Source organism: Monodon monoceros, unplaced genomic scaffold (genome assembly GCF_005190385.1).
Source record: "Monodon monoceros isolate NGI ecotype Baffin Bay Population unplaced genomic scaffold, NGI_Narwhal_1 Super_Scaffold_21, whole genome shotgun sequence".
Lineage (NCBI taxonomy): Eukaryota > Metazoa > Chordata > Mammalia > Artiodactyla > Monodontidae > Monodon > Monodon monoceros.
The window spans coordinates 9,640,641-9,661,335 of NW_021703778.1; the positions used below are offsets into that span (position 1 = coordinate 9,640,641).

General features: G+C 43.2%; 1 long non-coding RNA gene across 1 annotated transcript in view; it reads right to left on the reverse strand.

Moving 5' to 3' along the window:
• Positions 1-12,423: 12,423 nt before the first annotated feature.
• LOC114903453 overlaps positions 12,424-20,695 on the reverse strand; it is a 40,418-nt gene continuing 32,146 nt past the window's right edge. Inside the window, exons 2-3 of the long non-coding RNA XR_003795732.1 lie at positions 13,288-13,365; positions 12,424-12,523 (exon numbers count right to left, since the gene is read on the reverse strand). This is a non-coding gene — a long non-coding RNA (uncharacterized LOC114903453). The remainder of the gene's footprint in view (positions 12,524-13,287; positions 13,366-20,695) is intronic.

Below are 20,695 nucleotides of genomic sequence, written 5' to 3' on the forward strand. Positions count from 1 at the left end.
CAGCCAATTATGGAGCTGCCTCGCTGCAGCGATGCCCAGAGCCCCGGACCCACGATGGCTTCCAAATCACAGCGGCTGGGGCACAAACCCTCCGGCGTGAGAAGTCTATCCTGATCGGCATTGTCCGTACAGGTCATTCAAGTGACCCCAAGACCAAGAGGAATATATATATATATATATATATATATATATATATATATATATATATATACACATATATTTTTAAGGAGATGAAAGAACAGTCCACTGTTAAGGCAGACATGTGAGATTAGCCTCGAGGTAGCATCCTCTAGGAATTAAAGGGAAGGCTTATTTTTTAAAGCATTTTCTTTCCACAGCTACATTCCAAAGATATCATTTAGAGAGAAAAGACCAGACCAATGCACTGGAAGTTCACAAGTTATGAGGTAATTGCATTAGCACATAGAAAAAAAGGGAAAGTATGCACAAAATCCTGATTGGCATTTCTCTGTTTAAAAGGCATTATTTTCCAATACCTGAGCATGCCCAGAGGGGCTGTCTCAGAGCAGCTGTGAAACAGAACCTTTTTACTTCAGGGTTAGTGCAGGGAGCTCATTAGCACGGCTCTACCCCCAGCTAAACAGCCTTGTTTGCATATCGAAGCAATAGATAGTGAAGGTGTTAAAAAGGAAGAATTGCTCCCCTACTCCTGACTGACATGTCTATCTGGGCTCTTGTGTTTACAAGAGAATAACGAAGCTGCCCCAAAGCCCCTACTGGGCCTGATTATTATGCAGAGCTTCTTAGATTATGTATAATTGATATCCTTTTTCCCTCCAGCTAACCAATGGCAGCTCTCAAGAGTAATGCTAATTCTCCTGCATCTTACCATCCAAGCAAACACTGGAAATTGCTATCTTTCTCTCTGCTTAATAATTTTTAAAGACCAAAAAAGTGACATTTATGTTTTTTAGAAGCACAATGACTGCGCAGTTGGTGTGGGTTTACTGCTTAATAACCATCATTGAATCAAACAGTTGAGAGACAGTATTCAGGACCTGCTTAGCCCGTGTGTGTGTGTGTGTGTGTGTGTGTGTGTGTGTGTGTGTGTGTGTGTGTGGTGTGAGAATGCGTACTACGTGCTTGATAGAAATACACTAAACAACAGTCACTCTTTTTTGAAGGCAAAGTATTGCCTCAAACAATCCCCCTTCATTGGGGGTAGGGGGAGGAGAGCATCGAAATCCCAGGTTACATGGGAGAGGATTTCTGATGCTTTAGGTCTTGGAAGTTAATTTTTGAGGGACAAAGCCATACGTATGTGACATGGTTAGGCAAAGCCAACAGAGTTTAGCTGGGTTGCATTTCTGATCTCGGTTTGCTCAGAAGAAACAAACGAAGGGAAGGAGGATTCGTGGTATGAAGTCCCCATACTCCAGCCCCAGGGAGATCCCTCGGTCTCCACTGCAGTCACACTTCCCAACCTCTTGCAAACATAGGTTTCAGCGTGCGACTTGGAGACTGGAGCCTATCAGCTTAAACAGGCCTACCTACAAAAGACAACAATAATGCAGCCAGTTCAGCTGAAGGGTTGCCTCCAGCATGATAGTGGTACCGAGGCAAGTGTCTGGACAGCAGAACATCCTCAGCCCATGGACAAATCCAGAAACAGCGAGGTGTGATCTCCTTAGCGGTCAGCTCCAGGCCCCCTCATTACTCTATGGGATTCTCCGTAAATTTTACTTAATTGTTTTAAACTTATTTGTATTTCAGTTGCTACCATTTGGGGGAACGGTGTCCCCCAAAATTGTACTGTGTGAAGAGGGGTTGCCCTGTGAAGAGAATGTAGGTGGGTGCCAGGTAAGAGGGATTCCGCTTCCTTTTTCCCACAATGGATGCTTGTTCCCGTCTATTCTCAAAGGAGAATTGGATGTAAGGCATAAGGGCATAGAGGGCTCAATTCAGCTGGATGATGTGGTGGAGAAAGAGCTGAAGTATGAGGAAAAGAAACAAAAAGATAATTGTATTTTCTTTCAAAATAATTTGGCCCACAACCTTTGTGCTGGTTCTTAGCACCGCCAAATTCCTGGTGCTTAGTCAACCTCTGAAATTTAAGAGTGACTTGGATCATGAATCTTAGTCACTACCCTCACCAGTATGCGTGCACCTTGCGGAAATATCAGAACTTCATGCTTTGAGTTGGAATCGTTTTAAAAAAGCCCATTTCCCGGTGCAGTGACAGCTCTGTTTCTAATGCAGACTTATGGTAACTGGGTCTAAGACTGGCCTTAGGGTGAGGCCCGGGTGGACGTAGGGCTCTTTGAAATGGCAAGAACGAGCAGGTCAGACCTAGCCCCGGTTTCTAGAGCACACTCCTTTTCCAGGGCTCCCTTTAAGGAGGAAAGGAAAAAGGAGACACCTCTAGCCCAAAAGTTGTTTAGCTGCCAGTTTTCACCCAATTCTCCATCATCCACCAAGTTTCTCCTTCCCTACAGCAGCCAAAGCCCCCGAGGATGTGAAATCCCAGCAAAGCTGGAAACGTAAAGCCTTTGAGAAGGCAACTGGGGGACGTATCTCAGCATCTGTCACTCTCTCCTTGAGACAGTCAGTGGCTCTACCTCTTATTCCACGAACACAGAAGTCTGCGTTTCTTCCCTCTGTTTTAAATATTCCTCTCTTTGTTTTTGTTTTTTTTGTTTTTTGCACATATTTTGTGAGATTTATTCCTAGGTACTTGATATTTCTTACAATTTACTATTGTAAATTGTCTTTTAAAATTCCATTTCCTAAAACAAAATTCCATTTTCTTTTTTCTGGTACATAAAAATAAAATAGATTTTTTACTATTAACTTTGTGTACAGTGACATAGCTAAATTCACTTATTAATTCTAGTAGTTTGACTGCAGATTATTTTGGGATTTTCTAGACATGCCTGTCATTTGTGAATAAAGTTTTATTTCTTCCTTTCCAATCCTTATGCCTTTTATTTGTTTTTCTTGCCTCATTGCACTTGGTAGAACCTCCAATACAATGTTGAAGAGATGTGATAGCAGACATCCCTGTCTTGTTCCTAATCTCAGACCAAAAGTTTTCAAAATGTTGTATTGAAAATATTCCTCTCTTTGGATTAACTTCTTCAGGGCTGAGGCTGATGAATATTCCATTGTGCACCTCTTATTTTTAAGTTAGTTTATTGATTGATTGATTGATTTTTGCCTAGATTTTCTTCCAGATGTGTTCTCTCCAGTTAGCTTCAAAAACAAGACAGATTGTCCCTGTTAAATTACAAAAAGAATTAAATGATCACCTGCGTGCGAGCGTCTGTCTGGTCCCTGTCTTCACTGGGTGGCGCCAAGAATATCGAAATCTTTCTCTTCTCATTACTATGACTAACAGGATGTGATGGGTTGGTTCAGACTAATCCGTGCTAGCAGTGCGTGTGGTCACTTTGGAATTTCTCCCCAGCATCTCTTCTACAGAAAGACAGTCTCCAGGAAGGAAAGGAAGGAAAAGGTTGCCTCTATTTTAATCGAACAGAAACGATAAAGATGGCTAGCTCTTTTAACCATTGGGCAAACTACCCAATATGGAGAGTTTCCTTCAGGAGCAAAGAAATGAGTCAATATGAGGACCCTGGTCTGCCCTGGATGCAAAGACGAGGAAAACTGGTTGGAACTGAAGGCAGTTGTGTGAGTATCAATGGAACCGTCTCATATGGAGCATCTGTAAAGTGCCCGAGCTGCCAACAGTGAAAAAGCCAAAGGCCCCACCCTCCAGGAATGCCCAGCCTTCTGGGAGAGAGAACAGTGCAAAGAAACAAAATAGAGTGAAGGGAATAATAAGTGGAGAGGTGCTCAGAGGTGGTAAGTAGTCAGGGGAGGAGGAGAGCATTTAGGATGGTTTCAAGAGAAGCAGAGAAATGAGGCTTTGAAATATGGGTAGGAGTTTGCTCCACAGAAGAGGGAGGAACCAGCCTGAGCAGAGGGAACCATCATGAAAAGGTAAAGAGACATATTGAAGAAGGTAAAGTTGAGAGGAAACAGAGTGACCAGAACCTGACAAGAGCGAGAAGAATATGGGATGCTGGTGGTCACAGAAATGCCTTTATGACAATTAGTCAGATCCCAATGATGGAGCTTTACTGGAGATGTGTCCTGAAAAGAGCATCCTAAAAGTCAGAGCACCAGTCAGCTCTGAATTTGGGTGATCACGTATCCAAAGTTCACTGCCTTGTAGCCTTGGCTCTAAAATTTAGTCAGGATCTAGAAAGACTCAGCAGCAGTATCTGGGTTTTCCCAAAGTTGCTCGCCCAAAGTTCTCGCATGTTCTTGATGAGAGAGTCCCTCCAACCCTTACAAAGTGTCTATCTGTGCTTAGGTTGAAGATAACTCTAATAAATGAGATTATTTTCATGGATGTGAAGTAGTAAAAGGAAGGGATGGGAAAGGCTGTTAAATTGACTCTACTAGCATTAATAAATAATATTTACATTGAAGGAAGAAAAAAAAAACTAAAAAAAGAAGCCCAGGGATCTGACACAATGAGCCTTCATTTTCTTGACTGATGAACATACAATTTTTAAGGTTTTAGAGCCGTAGAGTGCTAAGTTTCAGTGTCCAAACCTGGACAAATATTTAAAAGTAACATCTTATTTTCCTGACAGCGCTGATGATAAAGTTATACATGCTCTTAAAATCTGTCTCTAAGCACCACAAAGTCTGCGCTGCTGTAATCTGAGAATTGAATCTTTAAGAAACTGCATGTGATTGCAAGGTAATAGAAACACAATTGTTTAAATCAGCATTCTTCAGCTGGGGGTGATTTTGTCCCCCAAGGGCCATTTGGCAATGCCTAGAAGTACTTTGGTTGTTACAGCAGGGGAAGGAGGATGATGCTACAGTGATTGGAAACCAGGGAAGTTGCTGACTTTCCTATTGTGCACAGGCCAGCCCATCACAGTGATTACCCAGCCCAAACCACCAACAGCGCCAAGGTGGAGAAATCCTGGTTTCAATGAAGGAAAAGACGTGGGGTCCTAACAGTTCCATGTTCACAATGTTAGATTTATTTTCCCCGGGAGACCTTTCAACCACAAAGAAAATTAGTAGTTATATATAGTGGTGTGTACATTTTAATTTATAGCTAAAATAATAAACTGTTTATCAAAAACAAAAAAATAAGTCTAAACGTCACTAGACACACAGCCATGCAAAGCAGCACACAGACCAAACCAAAATCAACAAGTCCATCAAAGCAGGGCACAGAGGAGCACACACTCAACATGATGAACAGAGTCAGGCCAACTCAGAAAGCAGCTGTGTGTTCTTGGCTGTGGGTTCTATGCCTACATGAAAGGGGCTGGTCCCCCCATCAACGAAAATCTCCCTGTAACCAGCGGTTGTCTCTAGTGTAGGAAATCATGTCAGTAATTAATGGAACTCCATTTGGACATGAGAACTGGTGAAGGCGGAGGAGGTCCCTCTAACCCTGGAGGAAGGTCTAAGCTTTTCTAGCGCTGCGTGAAAAACAGAAGTTATCTGCTTCTCGGAATTTATATGAGATTCACTTCAACTCACCTCCAAAGTCATCAAATACTAGCTTTAAAAAAACCCCGAGATTTCAAAGTATCTTTAAGAAAGAAGTCTGTCGTGAGAATGACCTCAATTAAATTAGTTCAAGACTTACTGACTTTAGATTTTGGATGAAATAAAAAATTCCTTGAAAGTATGGACTATGCCATTAATATATATTCAAGGGAATCGTGCATCCGTTCGCGACAATCATCACCAACCAAATGTCCTCTTCATTTATTTCTCCACTGATCGTAATCGTGTACACATCATTTTATAGGAAATTTAAGGATGCAATGACACAAACCTACCAATTGTACTATTATGTCAATCACTTTATTTAAGGTAGCCCCCCAAATAAAAGAAGTAGCAGGTGTAAGAGCAGGCTGGATTATTCTCCCAGGATGCACTTCGCATTGCACCGGATGAAAAGTGACTCTAGGATAAAAGGATGTTTCATGAGAGCCTCCAAGTCATAATGTGTCCCTCATGCCGGAGCTAAGGACCCAGAAGAAATCTGTGCTATTTCAGCACACTGTCGGTGCAGCAGTAAAGTTCTGACAGCCTCATGGAGAAGCCTCCAGATGGTTTGCTAGATGAGATGACAGCCATCCTGTTTGGGGAACAGTAGCCAGTTGTCATCAGGCCCCAGCACGACTGGACATGAGAAAAGTCAGGGGCTGAAGAGTGCTGGAAGATAGCATCTTACCCATGTACCAACAGACACGTGATTTATGCATTCCATTCGTTTTCATGAACCTAGCACCTACCGTCCGTGAGGTCAGAAAGCTTTTACACCACAAACCGGTAGAACTTCAACCTCTATGAAGACTGAAGTTCAGCCAAACTCTTCTGATTAGTATTGAGATCCACCTTCACCCTCTCTCCTGAATTGATACGAAATATAATATTGAGTAACCTCCCAGTTGATCATTAGAATTAGCTCCCCTCCTGTGGTCAAAATCCCCAACACCATACAGATATTTGAGTGAGTGGGTAACTTGCTTGGGCTTTTCCAAGTATTTATGATTGACCAAGAATTCTTGGGAACATGGGGTTTTTCTAATATATTTTTGGTAATATGTCCTCTTCCGAGATAAGACAATGATCAGGAATAATGAGTAGAAATTAGAAGTAAAATGAGTTTATATTTTTCCAAATTAATCAAGGACTGTTTCTCCCTTTTGTTAATATCTAAGTGACTCCTAGGAAAACAACCTTATAATTTTTTTTAACACATATGCCATTACCAATTATATTTATCTCTCGTCTTCAGTCTGGATATGTTGCCTCACACCCGTGGACAAAAGGATTCATGCTTCTGTTAAGAATGGCTATTAAATTGGATTTCCAAACCAAAAGTCCTCAATAAATTGAGGCCAGGAAGATGATAACTTTGGAGATAAATGTGAGGTGAAGCCAAGTGGCCGGTGTGTCACTGAGAATTTCTGGTATCCTAATTTAGCAACTTAGGGTGAGTTCTCCCTGATATAAAAGTCAGAGGGATATAGCACTGGGAAGTTTCTTAGAGGTTATTCATATTCAAAACTTTTCATCTTTTTCCTTATCTCAGGAAGGACCTGGCATTTGGAGAGGTTATAGGACTCCCATTGATAACCAGCTGCGCAATCAAAACTCCAGAGTCTGGACGAGCCCCAGCACTCGGCCCTGCCTTCCAGCTCTGGGCTTCTTTTCTTACAGCCCTGGCAATCTCTTAAAGGAAGAAACCCCTCCAAATCCCTAAGTACTCAAGGAAGGCAGGAGACCCGGAGTGAGAGTGCAAAGTGGGCTTTCCTCTTTGGCGAGGGTAGCTGCTGACTGTGGAAGGAGGGAAGGTACGTACCCACCTCTGCAAGGCGGCAGGGAGGAGACCAGGCTTTTCTGCAGAGCTGGATTTTGACAGATCCCTGCTCACCTCTCAGGGAACGCTGTCTGATCCATCTGTCATGAGTGACAGCTCTGACAGGTGTAAATACCCCTGTGTTGTAAATTTCATGAAAGCAATACACCTGGGCCATCTGGCTCTACACCGCAGCCTGCTGTGCACTCCTCCCAGACAACTCAGCTGCTGGGGAAGCACAATGCACAGGTCAGGCCTCGAAGGGAAGGAAACACGGGGCTGGCGGGCGGGGTGGGGAGACAGGCAAGACCAGCAGAATAGTCACAGCCGCTGCAATTGCATCCCTGACTGCCCCATTACTGCCTGGATGCATTTTCTAATTTACATCCCTTCTTATCCATTCGTTTAATCTTAGATAATATCCTCACTTACTGATAAAGACACAGAGAGGTTAAATTGTTTGCTCAGTGTCCTGAGACAATCAGCAGCTGACCCATGATTTAAACCCACATCTGTCGACTCCCGCACTCGAGATTTTTATGACTATACTAAAACATTTTTATCCTATCTCCCCCCCGAGTTCCTCTGTGCAACTGCTCCAAGAGGTGGTAATAAGGGTTTATTAATGTAAGAAAAATCAGTGATCTGTAAACTCTCAGCCCTAGAAAGTCGAAGCAGAACATTTTTCTTAGCCTTTTAGAGGCTGCTGAGGGGCCAGACATAATAGTTAAACAGCTGGAAGAATCACTTTAATGGCTCACCACAGCTGTACTTTTTTTTTTTTTTTTTTTTGGCATTGGCTGTTTGGATTAAAACATGGAAAATGTAATGAAATCTTTTAAAGAGAGGAGTAAAAAAATTACAACAGAAGCTGAATTCTGAAATGCATGGAGATATGATGACAGACAAAAGCCATCGCGGGGCAAGGGCAGCGGGCGTCACCCATCTCTGTAGAGGAGAAGGTCCTGGAAGCCACACAGCTCTGGGTGCCAGACACCATCACCAGTGCTTCATGGGTCCTGCGGACGGATGTGCCCCCGGCCACTAGTCCACGTGTGTCGGTTGTGGAGCCACGGAGCTGACGACTGGGAAGAACACCTTTTCAGCGATGAGGCCATGGCTGTAAATTATTCCCACACATGCTTCAGGGCTTGGATGGCATTAGGAGGCTGTTTGAAGCAACAATACCTAAGAAACTAAGAATAAAAGACAACTTTGAAAGGCATATATTTTTAGAGAGTTCTCAGGAGCCCGTCTGAGTCCTGCTACAGTTTTACATACCTGATGGAGACAACATCCATCTCTGCACAGCACGCGTCCACGCACAGGGTTGCTGACAGCTGGCCATGCTGCCCTGGGATGCTTGTGGTTTGCTCCCCTTTCCTGTCCGTCTGTCTTCCCTGGTCTCTTGGCTGCCAAGAGTGCAGCCTGGTTGTCAGCCTCAGGCTCCACTCCACCCAGTCCCCAAGCTCATCCTGTCCAAGCCTTGCAGAACACCAGAGCCTGCCCCACGTGGTTTCTAGAAGATGTCTATAATTTCAGTAGTAGATGTTCCGAATACTACCGCTGTGCCCATCAAGCTGTGTATCGTTACCTATTGCTGGGTAACAAACCAGCCCACCCTAGTGGTCCAGAGGAACCACCCATTTATCTGGTCCCAGTTCTGGGGGTTCACAGTGAGGGTGGGGTATAGCTGGGATGGCTGGTCTCTGCCAGGTGCTGGCAGGTCAGCTGGGGACTGGCTCATTCCAGGTGGCCTCACTCACACTTGGCAGCTGTCTGGGGCTGTCAGCTAGGGCACCTGGCTTCTCTTCCCCAGGCCTCTCATCCTCCAGTGGGCTGGGCAGGGCTCTTTCTCATGATGGAAGCATCCCAAGAGGACCAAGGGAGAAGCAACAAGGGATCCTGAGGCCTTGCTTAGAAGTCACGCAGCGCAGCGTTCACTGTGTTCTATTGGGCAAAGCCAGTCGCAAGGTCAGTCCAGGTTCAAGTGGTGGGGAATAGACCCCATAGACCCCGTGACTTAGTGGGAGGAGCTACAGAGAATCTGTGAACATGTTTAATCCACCACAACAGGCTCACAACATTAGGTAATACCCTCTGCTATGTACATCCATATCCTTGAACTGCGATGCTGAATCCATTTACTGATGGATGTCGGTTACTTTGCTGGGTCTAGAGTCCTATCCTGAGCCTCAGCCTATTGGGTTGTGGCTGTCCCCTGTCCCCCAGGGAACAGCTGTACCCCGAGGCCCTAGCTGGTATCTCATTCCAAACATAAGGATGCTCCAGTCACGGCAAGAAGCTCTTGTGGCTTCTAGCCTTATTCATAAGATTAGACACCAGAATGTTAAATTCCAGCCCAGATCATTCATCCAATAAATGTTTACTAGGCTTCTGCTATGTGTCACTAGACACTAGATACTTAAGGAGTTTCTGATGTTTTGGAAAGACACATATATGTATAGGGAAATTGCATTGTAATGTAATAATTGTGCTCCGGAAATACGAATGACAAGCCGATGGGAATCAAGGGCTCGGGGAAACTTGACCAAAGAGGGGACGTTTAAACTGGATTATAAAGGATGAATAAGAGTTTGTGAGCTGATGATGGTAAAGAAAGGAATTTCAGATAAAAGAAGCTACAGAGTTATGGTGAGGATCTCAGTCACTTTTAGAAAAGCCTGAGTCCAGTTCCACGTGGATCTGAAGCTCAGAGAGTGAGGCAGAAGGCTAGGTTTAGTCCTATGGGGAAGCAGCTAAACCAAGCAGTGTGTTTTCCATCCTGCAGGCCAGAATCCAGCTGCAAGGTGTGCCCAGACTTGCTGATCCTCAGAATAACTGGGATCTCAGCCCAGACCAATGAATCAGGAGAGCCATGGAGCCTGGGAGTCTTAAGTTGTTAAAAACTACCCCAGTCACGCTGATGACCAGCCTTATCGGGAAGTGCTGTCCTAATCTAACAGGGAAGGGTTTAAATAAAGAAAGTGATGTGATTTCATTTGGAGACTGGAGAAGTCACTGCAGAAGCAGTGTGGAGGTGAACGCAGTGTGGGGGGCTGAGAGAAGCCACCTGGAAGGTATTGCAATGAACAGGGAAGGGAGTAGTGATGTGGGTCTGGTCTCGGAATATGGCTCTATGGGGAGACGGAAGAGGGCTTTCTGTGGAAGAATCACCTGAATGTTATGGGGAGAAGGTGGGGTCAATGAGGACAAACAGAGGGTAACTCTAAAACTTCTCTCTCTAAAGTCTAGGTAGATAATAACGGCATTAGCTGAGTCCCGGTATTTGGAGAATAGATTTTGGGGAGGATGATAAAGCATTTTGCCTTAGACAGGTGGAATTTGAGATACCAATAAGGCATCAAGGTGGTTCTGTCCATGTAATAGTTGGAAAATATATTAGAAGCTTAAAAATAGCAAAGAACCCTAAACTGAAAGATACCTACAAGAGACAGGAGCTGAAGACAAGGCAGTAGATGAATTGATCAGGGACCATGCAGAATAATAGTTCTCAAACTTTAAAGTGAATAAGAATCAGCTGAAAAACTTGTTCAAAGACATACTCCCTGCGCCATTCCCTCGAGATTCTTATCCAAGAGGCTGGGATGAGGCTCAGGGATAAATATTTGTAACCAGAAGTTCAGGTGGTTCCTGGGACCATATTTTGAGAAACACTGATGTGGACAGAGCAGAAGGATAAGTCCGAAACAACGCCTCAGGGCTGAAAGTCTTTCATATGTTGAAGGCCTACTCCCCACCCCCGCCAACCCCTTACATCAGAATGTGACTGTATTTGGAGATAAAGCCTATAAAGATGTAATTAAGGTGAGACAAGGTGATAAGTGTGGTCCAATATGACTGGTGTCTCCATAAGAAGAGAAGATTAGAACACAGACACACAGAAGGATGACCAGGTGAGGACACTGAAAGAAGATAGCCATATATGAGCCAAGGAGAAAGGCTTCGGAAGATGCCAACCCTCCTGACACCTTGATCCTTAAATCTTTAGCCTCCAGCCTCCAGATCTATATGAAAATTAAGTTCTGTTGAGTAAGCCACCGAGTCTGTGGTGCTTTGTTATGGCAGCCCTAGCAAATGAATGCAGAAGCCAAGATGGAATATCAGAAAGATAAGAACTAAAAACAAGAGAAAGTATACTCCCAAAATGAAGAAGGGAGTGATCGACAGTGTCTGATTCCACAGGAAGACCAAGATGGTGAGGACGGAGAAGAGGGTAATTGCTAAGTGATCTTCACCAGACCAGCAACAGCAGGGTGAGGGGGCAGAGAGCAGGCTGCTGAGGGTCCAAGCTGGACCTGGCAGTGGTGAGGTGGGAATCAGGCTGATATCCTAAGGGCAGGTGCATTTGAGGGGAAGTATTTTTAGGATCGAGAAGAGCAGAATGTGTTTGAGATTAAGGAAAAGAATCAGCAAAGAAGAGAAGAGTAGAACATGTTTGAGATTAGGAAAAGGACCAGCAAAGAAACCACCTTTCTGTATGGAAGGTGAAAAAAAAAATTAAGGCAGGGGACACACAGAAAGGTAAAAAGAAGTAAACCCAGGTTTAGATGAAGGAGGAGGAAAAAATGGAGCAGGTGGAAGAGATGGAGAGGAAGAAAAAAAGGAGGGGGAGAAGGAGGAGTCGGAAGAGATGTTTACACCTTTTCCTCAACAGAAGAGGAGAAAAAGATGGGAGATTGGGCAGACAGGGAGTTGACACTGTATTTTCCTGGGAAAGTAAAAGGTGTGGTTATCAACGAGAGTTAAGAGTTTGGGGTGAGATTTTTATCTAGATTAAGCAGACATATGGGATATTGAAAGGGAACCTCTATGCTTCTGATGACGTGTAATGAGATGGGGACTATCTTATTTGATCCAATTCACAAAATAAACAGGGGGGACTTGGAGCCAACCCTTCCTGTCATTCTTTCTTTAGCTGACTGAATGCATCTGAAATTAGTCCATTCAGGTTTACAATTAAGTGCTCAGTCAACGCAATGTTGTCCTTAAAATTGGGGGATATGAGATGGGGGAAAGAAAAGTCATACCAACTCTGACCCACATAGCCATTTCATTGAGTTAGGGACTGGCTTCAGGCATTCTGTTTGCAACACTTTACTGAGCTTCTTACACACATCAATAGAGTCCCTGTAGAGACAGGAGATACAAAAACGAATATCTATTATTGCCTTTGATATTATACAGGCCCTAATCTAACAGGAAAAATAAAAATTGCTTTCGGCACTTAGGCTGAAGGACAGGTAAACATAAGGTAGGGAGAGAGCAAAGAGGGGGCAAATGACATCAAAAGAAGGGGTCCTCGACGGGTGATCCCCAGGATACAGGGCCAATTGGAGGTGATTCCAGGCAGCAGGAACACACATGCAAAGGCACGGACGGAGGGGGCAGCCTGATTTGTGCAAAGAGCAGCATGTCGTGTAAAAGTGCTGTCATTTTGGACATGAGGAGTTGATTTGGGAGAGATAAAATTGAAAGTCAGACAAAAAGGCATAACATGAAGGCTTCGTTGGCTTTGTCAAGGGGCTCCAGCCTTGTTCAGGAGGTAGGAGAAGCCACAGGAACGTGTGGGGTCGCGCGGTACAGTAGAGTAGAAAGGAGAAGGAAGAGGTCCAACAGGGATAATACAATCCCAGGGAATGCCAGTATCCAAAGAGTTTAAGAAGGAAGCTGGTGGAAAAGCCTGGAAAGAAGCAGTCTTTTCAGTAGAAAGAGAGCCAGGAGGAGGTGGCATCAGATCTCTCAGAAGGTTCTTTGAAATAAAAGGGCTGGAATTCTATTTGACTTGGCAAATAGGGCAGTAAAGACCTGAGCAAGGGCAGTTTCAGTGGTGTGGTAACAACTCAGGGGTTAGTGCCGAGGTGACCTCTTTATTTTCTGCAATGTCTTCATACCTCAGTCCACATAAAGTGCCACCAGGTGACCACTGCTTTCTCATGGTGTAGGCATTCACTTCCCATGGGCACAGTTACCTGAATCAGAGAATACAGAACACGATACTACCCCAAATGATTCTATCAAAAACATTCAACATTCTATTAAAAGACCATTTAGAAAAAGGTTTTTTAAAACATGCAGAAACAATGCAATCGATTTCTCTTTTTTTAGTTGTGGTAAGAACATTTAACATGAGATCTCTCCTCTTAACGAAGGCTTAAGTGCACAATTCAGTATTGTTAGCTACGGGCACGATGTTGTACAGCAGATTTCTAGAACATACTCATTTTGTAGAACTGAAAACAATGAGACAGATGTCTTACTAATCTAAAAAGTGTTGACATTCTCATTTTCCAATGGTCTGCATTTACCATTGTTTTCCCTGGTCTTGATTCAACTAAAGCTGAATTGCCCTCGGTCCAGGAGGGACGTCCATTGGTGAGAGGTGCTTTTTTTCTCTCAGAGAGCTTCCACTCCCCCTTGATCATTTAGGTCCAGTAAAAGAGACCCAATCACTTCTGACTGATTTGAGAGGAAGCCCATGCACGTGTTCTGAGCACTCTCTCTGATTCTAGTGTAGATTACCTTTGCCCTGTGGCAAAGTGGAAAGCACAGAAATGAGGCAATAGCTGAAATCAAGTTCTATCCTTCCCATCAATCATTTCCTGTCCTCTAATTCCTCCGTCTCCTCCTGTTCGCCCAACGTCAGGGACCAGAAATCTTACTGTCAACGTCCCAGTCACAAGGAGCCTTCAAGATCAGCCTCTTCTATTTTCTAATGTAAAAGGCATCACATATGGTCTAACATTTTTAAACAAAATAGACAGTGTTTTTTCACAAAACAGAACAAAAACTTGCTTTTTCTCAATAACAAAACTTTATTTATACTCTGTTTGTTTCAGTGAGGTCAGCAAATTAATCGAAATAGCCCTAGATGAGGTGCAGCCATGGACTAGACTTTGAACGAGGTTTTGTTTTTCTTCTGTTGCTGGTCAACCGAGACTTTTAAATGGCTTTCTTCCATTCCTGGTACCATTTTCCCTAATGAGAATTTTACTTTCCATGAGTCATGACTTATGAAGTCAGCTGTTTTAAAAGAACCTCCTGAAAATTTTACAAAAGACGTCAAGATCCAAGGATCAAATTTTAATGATGGACTTTTCAGACCTGTAACAACTGAAAACGACTTGGAGGAAAGCAGTGTTGCTCACGGCCTGTCAGTCAACCTGCACGTGTGCCCTGGTACAGGGGACACCGGGATGGACAGGTCAGTCACACTGTCTGACAGCACCCACGGCGGCTGAAATCAGGACCACCCAGACACTCCCAGGATGTGCTGGTGTCTTTCTCTATCAGGGTGGCCACACTTTCCTTGTCGTGCAAAAAGCATCCGGTTCCTCAGACCAACCCCGTCTGTAGCTGGCCCATCTATTTCTTGGCAATCAGAAAGTGAGCTGTTGAGTCTGCCAGGCTTGCCCACCTGTCATGTGTCTCGGTCTCCAAACAGCTGGCGAAAACCAATATCGCCCTGAGCGCCAGCCCCTGCTGCGGAGGCGGACGTGGCTGGGGATTAGACACACACATGTTCACTCAAGCTCTCTCTGACCTGGCAAACACATTGTGACAAGTTGCACACCATTCTGAACAGAACCACAAAGCCTTGGGTTTTGATTACAAGAAATGCCTCTGGTAAAAAGGAACAATTTTTCAGCAACATGTGGTATCTGACTCTGGATTTGGGGTGGAATGGACCCTGCCTGTAGAATCTGTCTGTTCCACTCCCACAGACTCTGAGCTGAATTCCGTTTTGAGTTAGGCCAATGCTCCTAGCAGCAGGGAAGCCTGAGTGGGGATCTTTTCCCAGACAAGACCCAGCAGGGCTAAGATTTTCCCAGGCAGAGGAAAGAAGATGATTTTCCCTTGTCACCGGCTCTATTTATCTGGAAGGTAACTATTTGACATGTTGCATATGTCTGTTGTAAGTAAGCCCGATGATATGAGCCTTCCAGGTTATGGCTATACTGTCAAGTATCAGGTGTCACAATCCATATCTTGATTCAATAACGTTAAGACTCTAGGTCTAGTTGGCAATATCTGTCAAAAGAGCTGGGCAGATCCAGATGAACAGCCTGGCAGGACCAGTGCTATGGCTTTAAAGAGAAAAGGAGGGTAGAGATCAAAAACACAGTTTATTCATCATGATTTTTAGGGTTCCTGGAAGGGATATAAGAAAACAGCAAAGGGCAGATATATGGAAGACCTTTTTAATCTCTTATAGTGCCTAAGTGTTACATCACTCTCTGGTGAGACCTACTTACCTAAGTATGTTTTAAATATTCTCCACCTACTTTTTCTGCACTCAGCCATCATTCCTCACCCTCTGGACTCTTTAGATGCATTCTGTGGCATCTTTATCCTAATCCAAGCAAAACCTGCAAGTAGGACATGAATGTGCAGTTAAATCAATGTGATCCCTGTTTCCATTGGATTCTGAACTTGATCTCCGATAGGGAGAAGGGGGAGGAAGACTTTGACATTGTCTCATTTACCTTTGATTACTTGGCTTTGACTAGGGAATAAAGCCCAAATTTCTTAACACCAACAAATCAAATATTTGAGTGCCTAACATTTTTATTATACAGCCCTAATACTATGGAGGGAACAAAAAAGTTTGCTGAAAGAACAAATAAGTGAATGAACCAAGGGGTGGGTAAAATACATATTGTCATCCCTATTTGTGTTTGTGATGAGGTCGAAGAGGTGGAATATTTATGTTGGGTTGACCAGAACCATATTCTGAACCAATTATGAAACAGGCAAGGAGTGGAACAATGAAGATCAAAATAATACCTCCATTACTGAGAAAGGCTGGCCTGGAAAATGTGCCCTTGGTATGTGGCAGTGACGGGCTTCTTAATAAGAAACCCCCAAATTAGACAAAACCACACAGTCATAGACACAGTGGACACCCACAGGACTTTCTGTTAAAGTTGTCCCCAGAAAAATTTTCAAGCAGAGAAGCAAGAAATGATGTGTAGGAAAGCCTGGCCCCCAGGAAAGGATAAGAGAAGAAGGGGTCAAGCAATGGACCGCCCAGTTCCTCATCCCAGGCTCACCAATCAGGGCAAGGAGCAGTGTTTTCAGGAGAACATCCTCCCTCCTGGAAACAAGAGGAGTTGAGAATAAGTGTTCCTCCTCCTTGACAGTTTACCATGGACATCATCCAGCATCATATGTATTTACATGACAAAGAACTAGTGTGAACAAGAATTTTGAGAGAGGTAGACATCATCTAACACTTGGGCGTGAGAAAGCAATCCAGGCCTGAGTCTCAATGGGAGCATTTGAGTGGAGGAAGAGGCATTCCTGAGACTAGAGGGGACATTGGGGGATGGTGCCTGGGGAAGAATATCCCAGTACAAGCACATCCAACCTTACTCTCCCTTTCACTCCTGTTCCCACGATGCTCTCCTCATTCCCAACATATGCCCTCAGGTTCCAGCCTCTGCACTTCTATTCCCTCTGGTCTAGCCAGCTGGCTGCTCTCCCGACCCACCTCTACCTGGAGAGACCCCACAGATCTCTGCCATCCACCTTACCCACCACTTCAGAAAGCCTTTTCAGACCTGCTTCCATCCTCTCTCCAGACAGAATTCTCTTTCCACTCCTCAATCTCTCTTGGCTTCTTCTTTGAGCATTTATCATATTCTGCACTGGTTCTTAGTCATTCTTAAACATGCCTTCCTCCCCAAGAAGACTATAAAATTTACTGGGACTAGAACCTGCCTTTTTACCCCTCAGCAGTCTAGGACAGTCAGTGTTACATGAAAGCATTTTTAATTCTAGATCTCAAGTACTGGTGAGTAACATTTCTTTGGATAAGGTTAATCTTCTTTGTTTTCTGAAAAATCCTTCATAACTATCCATCTTAAAAGAGAAAAGGTAACTTCATCATTCCAGTCCTGTGCATTTTATAACAAAGAGAAAGGTAGGCCTTTAAAGAAAAAAATAACCGCTAGTTAGGGTTACAAACACTTAACTGCTAACTTTACCTCTAGTTCAAACAGCACAATTAATTGAGGTGTCCTTGAGTGTAAGTTTTAGGTACAGAAAAAACTATAGTTACTTTGGACTTTACCATAAGATTTATCATAGTTACTAATTCAAGACTCTATTTTTTACCTAAGCTTTTCTGCTTTTTTTTTAATTTCATTAGAGTATAGTTGATTTACAACATTGTGTTAGTTTCGGGTGTACATCATTGTGATTCAGCCATACATACACATATACTCATTCTTTTTCAGATTTTTCTCCCTTACAGGTCACCACAGTACATTGAGTAGAGTTCCCTGTGCCACACACAGTACGTCACTGCTGGTCATCTACCCTATACATAGTACTGTGGGTATGTCAATCCCAAGCCCCCAGTCCATCCCTCCCCTCCACGTTTACCCTTTGGTAACCACACAGAAGATCTAAATAGACATTTCTCCAAAGAAGACATACAGATGGCCCATGAAAAAGATGCTCAACATCACTAATTATAGGAAAAATGCGAACCAAAAATACAATGAGGTACCACCTCGCACCGGTTGGAATGGCCATCGTCAAAAAGTCTACAAATAATAAATGCTAGAGAGGGTGTGGAGAACAGGGAACCCTCCTACACTGTTGGTGGGAATGTAAATTGGTACAATCATTTTGGAGAACAGTATGGAGGTTCCTTAAAAAACTAAAAATAGAACTACCATATGCTCCAGCAATCCCACTCCTGGGGATATACCCGGATAAAACCATAATTCGAAAAGACACCTGCACCACAATGTTCACTGCAGCACTATTTACGATAGCCAGGACATGGAAGCAACCCGAATGTCCATCGACAGAAGAATGGATAAAAAAGATGTGGCACATGTATACAATGGAATATCACTCAGCCATAATGCCATTTGCAATAACATGGATGGACCTAGAAATTATCACACTAAGTGAAGTAAGTCAGACAGAGAAAGACAAATATCTTGTGATATCACTCATAAGTGGAATCGAATTAAAAAGAAATGATATAGATGGACTTGTTTGTAGGGCAGATGCAGACTCACAGATTTCTAGGATGGACTTGTGGTTACCTAAGCTTTTAAGTTAAGTTTATAACTTTATAAAGATTTTTAAAAATTCATTAACTTATATATCTTAATTTTTATAACATTATATTATCATAATCTGATAAATTTATCACTTATAAGAGGTCTTCTATAAGAGTGAAGTTAATCCCCTTAATTGCCTTATGCTACACGGATAAATTTAATATATTTGATTTTCTTTTGCATGACTCAGTAGCTTCTAAGAACTAGAAACTTTCTAAAATACAAGTTCTTAAAAATCAAATAAATGCATATATTTGAAAAATCTTAAACTTTCTAACATGTCAATACTGTGTGCACACTCAGTAAACCTGTCAGAGCTTTTGACTTAAAAGCATAATACTATCAACTATATTTTGAGTCTGACTCATGAGGCCTATTTGTTTGACATACTGATTTGGCCACTATTTAAATCGCCCAAACATGTACACATGACTCCTGCGTAGGATATTGTGGGACAGATTTACGTCATCATTCTATGACTGTTCTCATCATTCCCAAGGATAAAAGACACTGAACGTTAAAGGGGCTGCTATGGTCTGAATGTCTGTGTCTCCCCCAAACTCATGCTGAAACCTAAATTCAATGTGATGCCTTAGGAGGTGGGGCCTTTGGGAGGTGATTAGGTCATGAGGGTGGAGCCCCCATGAATGGGATTAGTACCCTTCTGAAAAGACCTGAGAAAGCTCCCTGGTCTCTTCCACCATGTGAGGACAGAGTCTGCGGCCCTCTTCAGAACCTGACTTTGCTGCCACCTAAATCTTGGACATCCAGCCTCCAGAACCATGAGGAATAAATTTCTGTTGTGTAAAGGCACCCAGTCTGTGGTATTTTGTTACAGCACCTTGGATGGGCTAAGATGGAAGCATTTATTTTTATCCCAAGCAAGTAGAGTTTTCCAACTTGTGGGCCAAGGTTAAATATTAACCAGAGAAATCTGGGGCTGAGATGCAAGACTAAAATCTTGACCAAGAAGATGATGAGACAGGCTGAATTTTTTTCAGTCACTGTAACACAACTCCATGACATACAGAGGGATGGACCTCCCGGTCTACAATCCTACATTGAATTCCATATTGCTTAACGCTTCCCTCTGATTTGAGCCTATTTCCTCCCCTTTATAGGGACAGTTAACTTCCTTCCCTGCCTGATGGGATCTGGGAGGTTTGTTTGTTGGTTTGGTTTGGGTTCATTGCTCTCTCATGACATTCTAATGTCTGTCTGATTCAAAAGACCCTTTTAATGGCATTTCATTTGCTCCTTCAGACTCTAATGTATTTCTTTCATAATTTTTACCACCTGATTGTGGAAGATCAGGTTCAATAACCATTTTCTCCTTTCATTTTTTCTTATTCTGCCAAAGCCACAATTCTTAAGGATAGTAATATGACACCCACTTGGGTTCTGCATTCTCTGTGGCTTTGTGAGGCTCTGCAGTTATAAGACTAGAGCCACACTAATTACAAGAAACACATGGAAAAGCCATCTAGCACTCCAGCTCCTGGCCTAATTTAAAACTGCAACCCTCCTTTGAATTCTCCTGACCTACTTTTACCTTGCTCTGCCTTTTCCATAGCATCCATCATCTTCAAACATGATATATTGGAATTGTTTGTTGTGCTTGTTTTTATTGTCTTCTCCTGGCAACTGGAATGTACACTCCATGAGGGCAGGGAACTCTGCTGTCTTGTTCCCTGAAATGTTTCTGCACCAGAACAGTGTGTGGCAGTTGGCCTTCAAAAAGAAATGTTGAACGGGTGTATGAGTATGATCTGGATAGGCTCCATATTTGTGGGACCCAGTGTAAAAAGAAAATACAAGACATCTTGTTCAAAAATTAGGCATACTAAAAAGAAAATAATTAAGGCAGACCTGCAAGATAGTAATAGCAGAGTATTAATCCAAGCACGGGCCACACCTCAGCACAGGACGCTGTGTGATAACACAAGTCACATACCCATAAAGCTGGCCCCCAAATAAGTGTACAAGGACACATGCCAAAGTGGCACATGGAATTACAATCTTGTATGTGCATCTGTCTGACCCAGTTGGTTGTAAACTCCTTGTGGGCAAGGCCTGTATGCTCTTCATGTCTGTGTGTCAAGTCTGTGCATTGTTGGTTGTGTCACTAAGACAGCATCGTGTAAGAGGTAAGTGATCTAGCGCTCAGGAACAAACAAACAGATGTTTGCCGATTACACGGACAGGTGTTCACAGAGGA